The sequence below is a fragment of the Triturus cristatus genome, chromosome 4_2 (genome assembly GCF_964204655.1).
Source record: "Triturus cristatus chromosome 4_2, aTriCri1.1, whole genome shotgun sequence".
Lineage (NCBI taxonomy): Eukaryota > Metazoa > Chordata > Amphibia > Caudata > Salamandridae > Triturus > Triturus cristatus.
The window spans coordinates 817210373-817223802 of NC_140586.1; the positions used below are offsets into that span (position 1 = coordinate 817210373).

A 13430-nucleotide genomic window follows, 5' to 3' on the forward strand; every position below is an offset into this window, starting at 1 on the left:
AATGATGTCTTATGGGTTTCTCTTCCTATTTTTGTAATTTTCCTTATTTCACATTGTCCATGCAGGCCCTCATTATCTTCTTGCAGGGCCAATGCTACTGTGTCGTTTTAGACGTAAATATGAATTTGCCATATAATGCAATATATGATGGACACATTACACACTTTAACAAAACAGCATATTAGTGATTTTCCTCAGGTATTACTGCCGCTGTGAGAATAGTGTAGGAGAACGCAAAATGTGATAATAGTGAAATAAATATAATGACAAAACAATGGAATCATGATATCCTCTCTGGTTGAAATCAACTTGAGTATTTAGGTTTGTGAGGTTGAAAATCACACCAGGATTGGGCCCGTCTTTTTCTTGCATTATGGGGCAGATTTACAAGCCCCTTGCGACACTTTCGCATCTCTTTTCCCATGTTAAAAGTGACGCAAAAGTGGCGCAAACGGCTTGTAAATCTGCCCCTATCTGTTTTAGCAGCGACCTCCCCTAGACCTTCTCACTTGTGCAGGCCCACCTGCAGGGGACTAGCAATCACTCCATGAGAATGGCCCCTAGGACAGCAGGGCCACCTGGAGTGACACCCTCACTCCATGTCATCTGTTTCCAGTCTTGGGATTGGTGGGACAGCCTATTGTGTACCTATTGTATTGTAGGTGGGTGTTGTAGTTGTGGTTGTTATCCACTGAACTAATTAGACTAACACACCAGATAGCCATAAATAATAAGAGATAAACTTAGAACTGGCAACATGTCCTGATGAGGAGTGAGGTGGCCAATCTCATGTCATCCCTTGGCTTGATGGTGCTGCCAGCCAATTACAGGCCGGTTGGCAGAAATCGCACAAGCGGGCAGTAAAATGAGGCAAGGGTCTTGTTTTACTGTCTGTGCGGGTGAAGAAGGATGGCCCTTAACGATATCTTCCAGGTACCTACACTGTCCTGACAGAAGCATTTTCTTCTACCTGGACACAGTACAAACTTCATGTAACTGGTTAAATAGATATTACTGCAACAAAAATAATCTTTCTAAATACGATCCCTGCACAGAAAAGCTGAGGACACCATTTTCAGAAGAGAATCTCTTAATTTGAAAAAGAATAACTATGGGCTTTATGTACTATTTACTCCTCGCAAAATACGGATCGCAGTTCACGAGCAGTATTTTTGTCACCAGTAAAGATTTTTAAGATTTGACCTATGCACTAATAGGTCGGTTCTTACAAATCCGTCTCACACTGAGTTGGAAATAGACCTGCCTCATGCAAATTTATAAGGCAGGTTACAAATTTAGACCCACTATGATGTGTTGCCTTCGCAAGGTATGGTGGCCTGCTTGGGTCAGCAGATCACCACCTGTGATTGCTTTAAAATAAAGCATTTTTTAATTAAGCTAACTTCCCTGAAAGGATAATGAGCTGTGTTAAAAAAGTTTTGAAAAACTTTTTAAAGAATAGGCAGTTCTCCCATTGCCCTGCCTGATCGTAAAAAGTTTTTGGGGCCCTTTACAAAGGGGATGGGGTCCCTGGAAACTTCAATGGGGTTACTACTACTTTTCAGTAGTCAATAGAATATTAATGTTTGGTGACTGGATATTAATGGCAAACATATTAATAAATACCATAAATACCATCCTGCCAAAAACCGATCTGGATGGTTTCCTGAAACCCTTTAAGAATTTAGGGGCATATTATCAAGCCAGGCGATAACATTATCGCCGCATTAGCGGCAGAAAATTGCCACTAAAACGGCGATAATGGGCTTGATAATATGCTCTATGGAATTCCAATTGAAGCCCATGTTAGATGTCCTTCACATTTAACATGGGCTTCAATTGGAATTCCATAGAGCATATTATCAAGCCCACTATCGCCGTTTTAGCGGCAGTTTTCTGCCGCTAAAACAGCGATAATTGTATCGCCTGTCTTGATAATATGCCCCTTAGTACCAAATCACTTAATGGGTTTACAATCGCAGGGTTTGCGACCGGAAGATGCGTTTGTACATACGTCTCTGTGTGATTAAGTAGTTGGCACTTCACACAGCAACCAGTAGATGGCGGTACTGTTTAAAAAATAAGAACTGCCATGCCACAATTACACTTCAAGGAAAGACCGCAAAACACCCTTTGTTTAATATCAAGAAAAGAAGCCTCACGTTTTTTAACCTAACACTGTATAAATTGCAGGTGTGCTCAACTTACCATTACACCAACGGAAGCAGAATTTTCAGTCACATATGTATTTACTTTCTCTGCAGTGTTCTTCCACTCGGTACAGCCTGCACCTCCAAAGGTCCCATTTGACCCCACATGTCTTTCCAATATTTAGGGCCCCATTTACAATATTTTGACGCATGACAGTGCAGCAAGCCTTCTTGCTACGCTGCTCTGCATTAAAATAGAAGGTAGGAATGTGCCGTAGCTACAAGACACATGCTGCACAAACAAATGACGGACGGAATGCTGAATGAATCAAACATTCATCCCCAGTCAAGACATCTGGGTTAAAGCCATCGTTCTTTTGCTTACTACGTCACCCCAGTTTTGGACCCACCCATATGCAAATCAGTCTTGATCCAGTTCCTCATTGGAACAGTCCAGCCCCAACTGCTCTAAACAGGTGAATGTTGCACCTTTTAAATGCCCCATTGATTAACTTAAGAAGCGTGAGCATTGAGCGAGTGCAAACATTGTGGCATCCACGGGGCATATTTACAAGGGCTTTATCTCTGCTTTTTTGGCTTAAAAAGCCAAACAAGCAGAGATAAAACTATCGCCCTATTTACAAGAGGGTGCAAACATACATAATCGCATGTTAGCACCCTTTTTCCCCACGCCTCCCTTTGCATCTCCAATGAGATGCAAAGTGGGCGTCACTGGGCGTACCCCGGATGGACTACATTGCAATTATCGCTGATGTTCACATCGCGATATTTACAAGGCAGCCCACAGAATTTTAGCAGATGTTAGATTTTGGCAAAAACTGCAGTTTTCGCCAAAAATCTAACGTCTGGTAAAATCCAGTCTTACCTATGTTTGACATAGGGGGTGGATTATGCTGATACGACCACAGGGTCATATCAGCAAGGTTATCGCCATTTTGCAGGGAACATCGCTGGAAAACCAGTGATGTTCCCTGCAAAACGGCGATAACCTCGCTATCTCTGGAATTTGTATCGACCTGGAGAAACGTGTTGTTAATAACGCGCTACCAGGGCGATTAATTCCAGAGATAGCCTGCAATAAGAAATTTATCGCTAAGCACGGCCAGCGATAATTATCGCTGGCCATTGATAATATGCCCCCACATCCGTTGATGTACAGCATGTGTTAACTCCATACGCTCTCCTTTCACCATAGTACACAACTGGCCAAATTCTACTAGGTGGGAATTGCTTGATCTTGGGTTTGATATAGGTGTGTATGCATAGGCGCTGGAAGTCAGGGTGCTTTCATCTTGTCACAGACGTCAAATGTCAAGCTATGTTTTCTGACAAATTTCTACTCCTTCTTTTAATGTGTAGATTAGTGATTACTTTTCTTACTCTGACTATGTCTAGCTTGGGGGCAGGGTGTGTGAAAGGAAAGGGTGTAGGATGTCAATTTTTTTCTAACACCCAACAAAACTTAAATACCTGTAAATTAACTGTACAAATATTTCAAACTATATCACGAGCAGGGAAGCACAAATGAATCCCTTACTTTTGTAACTGTGACGTGTACTGGCAACAAAGATTTTAATAGCATCAAAAAGACACTTTACTTGGTGATGTGCAAATGACGTTCACTAAAACCGGATTTCTATATATTATTCATGTGATGTATAGCTTAATAAACATTTACTCTTCCTAACTCCACATCTATGTACCAAGAAGATATATATATCATCAAGGTACCAAAATGTGGAGTTAAGTATAGAAAAGCTAGACTTTCCTTTCCTTTTAATTACCTTTTAATATTTTGGATTCGATATTTTGTCCTTGATATTAGCATGCCTCAATATTGAGGATTCAATATTCCGGGCGCACTCCAGTTTATTCAAGTATGCGTTCCGACCAATCCTTGCGAGGAAGGAATGAAGTGCTGTATATTAATGGGTGGTGTTGGGAGACAACACAAGATCATGGGCTCGATTATCTGTTTGCGTTGGATTGCAATTATAAGTGGTGCGATGCTCAGCACAACTGGTAATTACCAGGTGCGGTAAAGTCTACATCCCAGAATTTAAAGAGTTAAAAAGACCCAGAAAATATCTGGACCGGGAGATTTTGGTGCAGTAGACACAATGATCCATGTTATGGCCCATTTTCAATTCAGAACATGAGATAGCTGAGAATTATCACACCAGTTAAATTCGAAGCATTTCAGTATTAGATTTTATTGGCTACAATAATTATTCCTTTAGAAACCGAGCCATTCATAATCAGACACCAAGGTGCCGATTCCGATCCGGGTCGGAAAGCACTCCGACCGAGCCGGATCCGGAGTGTTTTCCGACCGAGCCGGAGTCCTGCAGTCCAACCGAGCGAGTACGATGTGGCCGTATGCTGCCAGACTCGGTTTGGTCGGACTCCCATAGAAGCCAATGGGAGGTGGTCGTACGACACGTACATGGGCTCCCATTGACTGACTGGGTACGTCTCGCGCAAGGGTACCCCCTACAGTGGGTATGTGTCGGTGCCATCCGCACCATACATGCCTGTGTTGGGGGGACCCTTGAGTCTCCCCCTGTGTCCGAGTCGTATGGCTGCGGGTGACAGGGGGTTCGACGAGGACCCCCATAGGCAACCACCCGGACGTTTTGCGAGCCGGACACTCCGGCTCGCACAGGCTGTCCGACGCGTGCATCGTACTGGCTCAGTCGTAAATCTCATCCATTGCACGCCACGGTTAGCTTCCGACTGAGACGTACAGAGCGGTTCGGACCCAGGAACGACTTGGTCGGTGAATTTCACGTAGCTCGCATCGTACTTGCTTGTTCGTACAGCTGTACGAGTCAGGAGGAAAACACGCGTACAGCTCATAGTTTTACCGGCCGCAAGTAGAGAATTGCACAGTTATGTTACAATATTGCAATTACATTTTCGGGCCTCTTTCAAATTGGTGCAACTCAAACCACTTCACAGATCTTATTTATCCTGTAACACGATGGTAAAAATGGGCAGGGGGTCAGACCCCCATTGTCGCAGACAATGTGGTAAGAGGGCTCCTTCTGCCATATCATTTGGGATTGTCCGATGATCCGGACCTTTTGGGAATCCGTAGTGTCATGTATGAATGGCATATGTGGTAGTGCTTTGCCACTCTCAGATAAATGGTGTCTTCCTAATGTGTGGGATGCTACTGACCTGGTTCACACCGAACAAACATTGGATGTCCTTGGGAATGATAATAGCCAAACGTAACATGGCTCCCTTGTGGGGGGCAGGAATTGCCCCACTTCTCAGAGACTGGAAAAGGGACATGGATTGGTGTAAGGTGGCAGAAAAAGTGGTCTATGGAAGCAGGGATTGTTCAAAGAAGTGGGAGAGGGTTTGGGGCAAGTGGAGTGTTTACAGAGGGAGTCCTTGTGCCACCCCTGTTAATATGTATATTGAGGCCTCCATTCCAGGAGGGATGTATCGATTTTATCCACGGATGGAGGTGTACCGATCTGCTGCAAATGACATTGTAGAAACCACATATGTAAGGTCTCACATCCTTACTTGTCTGTGTATGACTACTGTGGTATATATTTACAATGGACGGGATTGCCCTATGTTCAATAAAAAAAATTTTTTTTTGAAGTATCTGCAGTTTTAGACACAGGGAAATTAATGGCCCAGTTTAGAGTTTGGAAGTCAGGGTACTCCAACGTAAGCATACCCTGTCCCTCACACCAACACTCCCCACCTATTTAGGATCAGGAGGACTACCAACTTTCCATCGACAAAGCTCCTGTCGGCTCAGCTGATAGAAAGCATCCTCTTGTGGCCCAATGTAATAGGGGTTGTCGCAGGAAGGGCATTACACTGCCTAGTCTATTTAAGGTAGATAGTGAGACTTACTTTTTTTCTGTCCTTCACCATCAGGTGGAAGTGGTGTGGATTACTACAAAAATTAATATTAACCCACTACAAGCGAGGATCATTTATGTTTCAATAACAAAACTGAAACTTCAGTGATGTTTGGTGAACGGCCCTTAAAACCGAGGGCGACTGCCCCCAAACATTTTGTACCTTGACAGGAACCGCTGTGACAGCAGTTCCTATTAATGAATAGGGATCATCCCTGGGCGACGGTGATCTCTCTACTTGGCGGACGGTAGTCCATCAAGGTAGCCCGAGGCAATGTGCTCTGCCACCTTAACGGACAATACTCCATCCGCCTAACACTAAATCATACACTAGGTGATTTGCCTAAAAACAGACGGATTTCAATCGAGCACAGAAGCTGGGATAAAATCCCAGCTCTTTGGTTTCCTAATTTGGGAACTCATCAATTAGACCACATCTCCCCTCTCCTTCCACTCCATTCATATGCAAGGTAGGTTCCACAAGCTTTTATATGTATTGTGTGTATTTATTGACAATAACAAATAATACAAAATATAAAAATAGTAATAAAACTTAAAACCAAAGGTACATATAAAAGACAGCAATATACAATACAAAGGGACTCAATATTGCTCTGTGGTCGTAGGATAGAGAACCGGAACTTCCGCTAGGTGGAGAGCCATATAAAATCATACCAATCACCTTCTCGATACCAAACTAAGGGGCATATTCTTAAGCCGCTATCACCGCGGGAACGTCATTTCTTTTGACGTTGCCGTGGCAAAAGGGCCAGCGCCCTATTCTCAAGGCAGCGTTAACCCACTTAACGTGGCTTAAAGCCACATTAAGTTGCTTAATGCTGCCTTGAGATTAGGGCCCCTTTCACGCTAAACGTAGCGTAAAAGGGGGCATGCCGTGGGTGTTGCGGTGGGCGTACCACCACAACACCCATTGAATTCGACGCTGCCACTTATTATCAAGGGCGGCAATAATAGTTGGCAGCGCCGAACTTAGGACCAGAAAAATCCTGGTCTTTAGTAGGCAAAACGAGGAGAAAGGCTTCATTTCTCCTCGTTTTTGCTATTTCCATGTGTGCTGCCTTGTGCAGCACACATGGAAATAGCAAAATACCATGGTTTGTTTATGTACAGGAAGGTGTCCCTTCCTGTATATAAACAAACCTTTAAAAAAAATGCCGTTCTGTAACTTACATATGTGCTACATATAAGTTACTAAACGGCATTTTAGGTTTGTTTATGTGCAGGAAGGGACACCTTCCTGTATATAAACAAACCTCCCTGCTCGCAGACACCCTTGCAGTTTAGTGCAAGAGTGCCTGCGTTGGCGTTAAGTTGTGAGATTTAGCACCATCACAGGGGGAAACGCCAGGCTGTACCACATTCTTGCGAATAGGGTGCAGCTTGGGGTTTTTCCCGAAGTGGCGGTGAGAGGCGTTAAGCCAAGGAAGCTAACACCTCTCACCGCCACTACATTGTGAATATCCCCCTAAGAGTGAAATGTGTGTGGCGCAGTACCAGGCAGACCTCTGATGGTCGCTATCTTGAAACGGTGCATTTTAAAGCACAATGGGTCAGTGGCCTGGTTCAGAACTGAATGTACCTCAACTATCACTTATCAGGGTGCTCCTGGGGTTTGTCACTAGGAATTATTTTTATAAACTGGTGGAAAGTCAGCACTTTGCAGTACTGAGGTCCTCGTGGGTCACCCTTAATGTTGAGCAGATGGTTTGTTCAAAAGCAAATTTGTCTTGTAGCATTGGTTCAAACTGATATGGTGCAAAAACAATTGTATAGGGGTCTTGGCAAGGATATTCCACTTACTTTTTAAACTGTTGTGGGGATTGTATGGCTTCTAGGATTTATATTCAACATTATATCTCTGGCCTTTAAGATACTAATTTGAGCAGAGGCCATTTTGTCTAAAGAACAGCATCCGTTCCAGTGAAGACTCGAACAGGATGTGTGCGCCGATTAATTTATCTGGGACAGGTGGACAGTCCAGGCATATGTACTTATAAGTTCTGAGGGTTGTACGATTTAGACTGTATAATACACGTGGTTTTCAATGATCTGGATCAGTATGAATGTAACACATGCAACTTATATATTTGGCCCCATGGTGTCATTAATGCTCTTGTTAGGTTCTGAAATAAGGACTGGCAAGGGATGGCTATTTTGACTTTTTTGTGATTTGTTTTTATTTGTTGTTTTTGACAAATATGTATCTTGGATCAAAGTTAATTTTTAAGGTGGTTTATTTAAACTGCACAATAACATTTTATTACTACAGTCATTGGACTGCTACGGCTCAAAGACATGCAGTGAGTTGCCACGCAGCTCTCTCTTAACACCATGGAATACTGTGGGATGGAGGTTCTGAATAGCTGTCATTAGGCAGTTAGGCCTCAGCTGAGCTGTTAACATCGAATATGTGACGTTACAACGCATGCGATTACATCGCATGCCATTGCAACGCAAAACTTTGCCCCGACTTTCTGTCGGGGGAGCGCTGGAAGTTGGAATAGATTAATTTTCTAATCCAACTCCAGTGTGCGCAACAGTAGGGAAGGTGTTGGAGTTAAATCCAACACCTTCTACCCACTGCTGCACACCTTTTGCATTGTAACGGCATGCGATGTAATCGCATGCGTTGAAACGGTTGCGTTAAAAAGGCTGTTTCCCGTTAACATCTGCTGCTGGTGGGGTGACTGTATTTGCTTCTTCTTGCACCCGCCTGCATGAAACTGAACAAATCCTCCTGCTAACCCACAAGGTGTCTGCATGCATTCTCATGTTGCATTCCACCCATCTTCCTGCACAACAGAATATTCTTTTTCATAAATGTTGGGGTAAAGGTGCATTTTAAGAAGTATCAGGCAACTTCTACTGGCGCAAGTTACAGAAACTGTCACCTGTCTCCAAAGGTAGTACCAGATGAGCTCTGCCATGGCCGGTCCCAAGCCCAGCTACCAAAAATGGAGGATTATGGGTGGGGCTTGCTACCCCACCATGTAAAACAATCCTAGCTACAAAAACGTACACCCTTGGGGAAAGAGGAATCACCTTCACAGAGAGCTATGACACCTTGTGGTGAAAGCCAAAGATCCCTGGAAGCAACAATGCCGATCCACCTGCTTTCGACCAAGACCACCACCATTAGGACATGGAATGTGAGGACCACGTACGAGACAGGCAAACAGCCCAAGTGGCAGCAGAAATGAAAAAATACAATCTTGCCCTGCTTGGCATCAGCGAGACCAGGTGGACCCACTCCGGACAGAAAAGACTGGCTCCAGGAGGAATGCTGCTTTATTCTGGGCATGAGGAATAGAATATTCCACAATTTCAGGAAGTAGCACTGATGCTAATGCCAGCAGCCAACAGAGCTCTAATTGGATGGAAAGCCTGCGGTTCCGGAATCATCACAGCAACCTTCCATACAAAGAAAAAGAGGATCAACATGAATGTTATCCAGTGCTATGCACCTACAAATGACAGCAAAGAGGAGGAGAAAGGACAGTTTTACAACAAACGGCAGCCCATCTTAGGGAAATGTTTTGAGAGCGACATCACCATACAGATGGAGGACCTCAATGCCAAGATTGGAAGCAACAACACTGGGTATGAAGAATTCATGTGCAACCACGGCCATGGCAACATGAAAGGGAATTATGAAAGGTTTGCAGATCTCTGTGACCTGAACAGTCTGGTAATAGGCAGTAGTGTATTCCCACACAAAATAATACACAATGCAACGTCGGTGTCACCAGACCATTTAAAAGAGAATCAGACTGACCATGTCTGCATTGCCAAGAAGTTCTGGAGGCCCCTGCAGGATGTGAGAGTGATGAGAGGAGCGGATGTGGTGTCAGACCATCACCTTGTCATGGCCAGGCTAGAGCAAAAGCTGAAAAAAGCATGGATGGAACTGACAAACCATCACCAACGATATAAGACCACCCTCCTCAAAGATGCACAGAAATGGAGTTAATACTCAGTCACCCTCAGTAACTAGTTCCATGACCTGAAAGAACTAGAGGATTACAGAGACCGAGTAGAAAGTCAATGGGAGAGGATCAAAGAAACTGTGACATCAGTATAACTGGAGGTACTGGATTATATGAAACACCATCATAAAGAATTGATCTCCACAAAGACTTTCTGCAAAATCCAAGAGATAAAGGAAAAGAAAACTGCAGTCAACACCAGCTGAACAAGAGCAGAAAAGCAAAAGCTCAAGGTAAATACACCAAAACCAACCTAGAAGCAAAGGGAAGCTTAAGAGCAGACAAGCGAAGATTAATCGATGGTCTTGCCACAGAAGCCCAGGAAGCACCAAGCCATGGAAACTTAAGGAAACTCTCCGGCAAATACAGCAAGTCAGAAAGACCTGTTAAAGACAAAGCTGGTAAGACAATCATGGATAACGGAGGACAACAATTAAGATGTGTGGAGCACTTTTATAGGAATTCTGAAGCAGCCCTGCCGCAGACTCCACCAGACATACAGCCAGCTGACAAGGACTTGCCAATCAACTGCAGTAGACCAACCAAGGAAGAAATACGGTAAGCCATCAAACATCTAAAAAATGGGAAGGCAGCAGGGTCTGACAACATTCTTGCAGAGGCACTGATGGCACACATTGAAACATCAGTAGACATGCTCTACCCCATGTTTGGAAGGATCTGGGAAGAGGGAAAGGAGCCATCAGACTAGAAGGAGGGATATCTCATCAAGATCCCCAAGGGAGGTGACCTTAGAAACTGTGCAAACTACTATCAACCACAAGCAAAGTGTTCAATAAAGTCATCCTGAACAGAATGTGGGAGCAAGTCAACACTCAGTTGCGAGACCAGAAAGCTGGCTTCTGCAAAGATAGATCCTGCAACCAGATTGTAAAACTGTGCATCATCATTAAGCAGTCGATGGAATGGAACTCCCCCTTCTATGTCAACTTTATCGATCATGAGAAGGCATTCAACAGCATGGACAGAGAGACCCTTTGGAAACTTCAACGCCACTAAGGTGTGCCAGATAACCTCGTTAGAATTATCAGGAACTCTTATGAGGGAATGACCTGCAAGATAGCCCATGAAGGACAACTCACAGAAGCCTTCCAAGTGAGGACTGGAGCCAGCAGGGTTGTTTGCTCTCACCTTTTCTCTTCCTGTTGGCTATCGACTGGATAATGAAAACATCCAAAGCAAGGAGAAGAAATGGTATCCAGTGGACACCTTGGATGCAGCTTGATGACCTGGACTTTGCAAACGACCTGGTCCTACTCTCCCATACCCATCAGCAGATACAAAAGAAGACCGACAATGTGGCAACTACATCAGCACAACTTGACCTCAACATTCAACGAGGAAAAACCAAGATTGTGAAGGTTAACACAGCCAGCACAACTGCAGCTACTCCTGTAGGCAATGCACTGGAAGAGGTTGAGGATTTTTACCTACCTGGGCAGTGCTATAGCCAAACAGGGCAGCACATACACTGACGTCAGGGCAAGAATTGGCAAAACAAGGCTACCTTTTTTCAGCTAAAGAAGATCTGGAGCTCCAAGGACCCACCACTGCAAACTAAGATTAGGCTTTTTAACACAAACGTAAAATCAGCGCTTCTGTATGGAGCAGAAACTTGGAAGACCACATTGACCACAATCAACAAAATCCAGACCTTCATCGATACCTGTCTGAGGAAAATCCTCCAAATCCACTGGTCAAACAGTATCAGCAACAACCACCTTACAACTCCCTGCTCATGAAGAAATCATGAAAAGTTACTATGACTCCATAGGTCACTCCCTCTGCAAGCCTGAAACTAACACCAGCAGGCAAGCCATGGCCTGGAACCCTCAAGGGAAAAGGGAAAGAGGAAAGCCAAGAAACACCTGGCGCCGAGGCCTTGAGGTTGACTGCAAGGAGATGAGTTACACTTTTAGTCAGATTGAAAGAAAAGCCGAGGACGGAGATGACTGGAGAGTCCTGGTTGATGGTCTTCACCTCGGGAGGGGTACTAGGCATAAGTAAGTACCAGATGCCAGACTGGACAGAACATCCAAAGCTGTCTATTTATCATTTCCACCATGTGAAAGGAATACACCAGATTCCACATTTATATTTATCAGCATTAACACCAGTTGCCACACCTCTCACAATTGTCACCAGTCACACTGTCTCAAAGATTGCTGTTATTATTTTATGCAGTTGCCACCTTAAGGGACACATGTCTACATCCACTTCCGGGATTGGTGGTGAGCAGCTGATGTCAAGGCAACAGTCTACACATCACACATCCTCGTGGCTCTGCAACTATCCTATTTCATGTCCATGGACTCTTACCTAGAAACATGTACAATTATAGCATAATGTTATGTCCAGTCCATCTTTGTTAATGCCTAACATGTTCCTATCACTTCTCTTCCTCTCCCTTGAAAAATCTGGGAACAACCAGCCTGACAATTATGCAATTACATCTAGTAGAGAAGGCTGAGCAATCCCACGAAACGCAGTCCTCCTGCAAGCTGTAATCTCTGTGGCTTCCCCCACTACAGAGGAATATTAGTTAGTTGGCCCCAAACAGGTGACACTTCTAAGACCACCCCACTGCTTGCCAGCAATTTCCCTTCTAGGACCCTCCTTCTCATTTCAAGTCACCAAGCACCAGCAAACACTGCATGAATGCTTGTCCTGGCTACTTAGGACTCACTTCTAACAACCTCTAGCCTGCAGGTACCTCAGTTTCCTCCTGTGTGCCAAATGTCCTCCCAGGTGCAACTCCAGTCTTCTCTCCATCTTCTCACAGAGTGGTAACCCAAGGTGATGTTGACGTTTCCCTCATTGAGCATTTTTCACTTACCAAACTCCCAGATGTTAACCCTTGATGTGCAGGGCAGCCATTTGGATGTTTCAGATACCACACAATCGGTGGCAAGACGGGGGATGATCTGCAATGCAACAGAGAGGATCCATTTTTTTCAATAATAGTCTTCTGGGAGGGGTGCATTTCTGAAAGGTGGGTGAGCCTGCAGAACATTTTCACCTACCTGGAAGATCATCCAAGGTTGATGGCAAGAAAGACCTATGTCTTGCAGAACATAGACAAAAGTCTCTTGAATACTGTGAATTTGCTCCAGTGCCCTCCATAGATTTCGAGGGATCAGGATGCAAAGTGATATGTCAAGGTCATGAACTATATACAGGTCCTCCCACAAAAGGGACCATCACAAGTTCCAGGGCCAAGTTAGGCACCTCAGACAATTAGGGGTTCACAACCACCTGCAAGGCCACCCTCCTTCCAGCCTACGCTGCTTCTAGTGCACAACTTCATCCTCACCTCCATGTAGGTCCACAGTGCATAGCTGGGG

General features: G+C 44.4%; 1 pseudogene; it reads left to right on the plus strand.

Annotated features, from left to right (window-relative positions):
• Nucleotides 1–9180: 9180 nt before the first annotated feature.
• On the plus strand, nucleotides 9181–12093 carry LOC146835108 (uncharacterized; annotated as a pseudogene).
• The last annotated feature ends 1337 nt before the right edge of the window (nucleotides 12094–13430 follow it).